General features: G+C 32.6%; 1 long non-coding RNA gene across 1 annotated transcript; it reads left to right on the top strand.

Moving 5' to 3' along the window:
- Positions 1-497: 497 nt before the first annotated feature.
- Positions 498-1,365, top strand: LOC149520131 (uncharacterized). Its single transcript, XR_016327256.1, has 2 exons — positions 498-620; positions 799-1,365. It is a non-coding gene; the product is annotated as an uncharacterized LOC149520131 (long non-coding RNA).
- The last annotated feature ends 741 nt before the right edge of the window (positions 1,366-2,106 follow it).

Here is a 2,106-nt window from a genome sequence, read left to right as displayed (position 1 = left end):
TATCGAAAGTACTCCTAATTAACGCTAGTCGACGGCTCGGTCCATAATGAAACAGCTCGGTCAACTGGCTTAGATCCACACTCAACAGTTCGACTTTGCGGCTCAGCTCAGTTCTCGGCTTGATTTGGTAGCTTGATTACAATTTTAATCAAAATTATGTCGTTTTGATTATGGAATAAATAGCCTAAAAACATCAAAATTCTTTCATTTTTTCATTCTCTTCCTTCTCTCATCTTTCTCCCTCTCATTTTAAATGATTTTCAGCCACTAGAGTCATCACTGGCATCATTGCTGACTACTACACTCCATTGCTAGCCGCTAGTCACCGGTGTCGAAAATTTGTCAAAAAATACCAAAACGCTCCTATCCATCTTCTCTTTCAATCTAACAATTTAGATTTTCTCAAAACCCCTATTTTTCCATAAAAATTTGAAAGAACCCGAAAGCCAAAACCTTCGATGGCCACCAAATTTTCACCGAGTCTTCCTCTCACCGTTCACTAGATTTTTACCGTTGGATGTCCCAAAAACCTTTTAGATAATCCTAGATCTAAATTTTGGCTCTAAATTTAAAGTTGCCAGAAAGCCATCTCGTCGTTGTTCGATCTGCTTGAAATTTTAGTATGTTGATCATCTCTCCATGCTTTACCTTTCCATCCTTTTCCCGAAATCACTTCATGTCGCCTCGGGCCCCCTTCACCAACGATGATGCTCTTTTCCTTTTGCTCTTTTTCTTGCTGCCTATTATTTTCTTGTTGCTGTGGTGTTGTTGAAATTGGGTTTTGTGTGATGATTTCAGGTTAAGTGTTATCGATGCTGATGAATGGTGTTGGGCAATGGTGTAATAGGGTGAGGTGGTGAGAGTGGTAGAATTTCTTGCTTCTCGGTTTAGGGTCCAGGAGGGTTTTTTTAGCTGATTAATTTGCTGCTGTGTTTTTTTTCTCTGATCTCCTATTTCCACTTGTGAAATTTTTTTCTCAGTGTGTTTTTAGATTCAAATCATAGAGCCAAGTGAGAGTTCAAATTTCCCAGATTTTGGGGGATTGTGGAAGACTTTTTAGTTGTTCTGCCGGTAACTATTCGTCTCGGATTTTCTGTTGTAGGGTGGGCGGTGATATGGTGGCTGGCAGCTTGATTCAGCCGCCCAGCCCTTTGCTGAGTTGAAAATTGTTTTTTAACTTTTGTTTTATTTATTAATTTTTTTCATATTTTTCAATTTTCTTAAAATGTAATTCAGTTTTAAAATGTATTTTGGACTTTATTATTGGGCTTTCGGTTCTCAAGACCAATCTTGAATTGGACTGGACCACAACCGATGTAAATTAATCTGTTTTAATTGAATTGAGCCCAATACGCAATTAAAATATTGAAATGAATCCAAATTAATAAGTTTTAATTCATTTTAATTTTTTTGAATAAAATGATGAGTCTATGAGAGTCATCTAAATTATCTAATACATCTAAAAAAAAAAAGCCATCTATATATAATTGGAGCAATGGCTTAGGATGAAGATGCACGGGTCAAATACACAAAAAGGTTAAGAAATAATTCTTTTTTTTTTTTCTAGCAAATAACTAATAACTATTTTGTGCATTTTGTGCGTGATTAAAAGTTGAGTTTGATTTTGGTAATTCTTGAGAATTAAGTTTATATAAGAAAGAAAATAAATTTTAACAAGGTCTTAGTAGATTGAGTTGCTATAAAATTTTTTAAATTAAAAAAAAATTCAATCCCTATATAAAAAACTTAATTTCAAACTCAAAAATACAAAAAGCAACATAATCTATAATCATCAAGCAATATAAAATCTTAAGTTTTGAGAAAAAGGTTCTCGAGTAGAGAGAAAAAAAATCACTAAGTAATTGGAAGAGAAGATCACAATAATAATTGATAATTTAATAAGATAACAAACAATTGAGCAATCGACAATAAAAAAGAAGTATTGCAAAGTAAAAAAAAAAAAACAGTCACACACATATTATTAAAGCAAATAGAGTCAAGCAAAATTTTTCTTAATAGTAAATTTTATTTTGGGTTGGTTCAAAAGTATTGGTTAAATACACTTTTTTTTTTATTTAATATGATGTTATATTTATTTGTTGTCTA

The sequence above is a fragment of the Durio zibethinus genome, chromosome 2, assembly GCF_047325235.1.
Source record: "Durio zibethinus cultivar Kanyao isolate XHJ-2024 chromosome 2, ASM4732523v1, whole genome shotgun sequence".
NCBI classification, from domain to species: Eukaryota; Viridiplantae; Streptophyta; class Magnoliopsida; order Malvales; family Malvaceae; genus Durio; species Durio zibethinus.
This window is presented reverse-complemented; position numbering and strand designations above follow the sequence as displayed.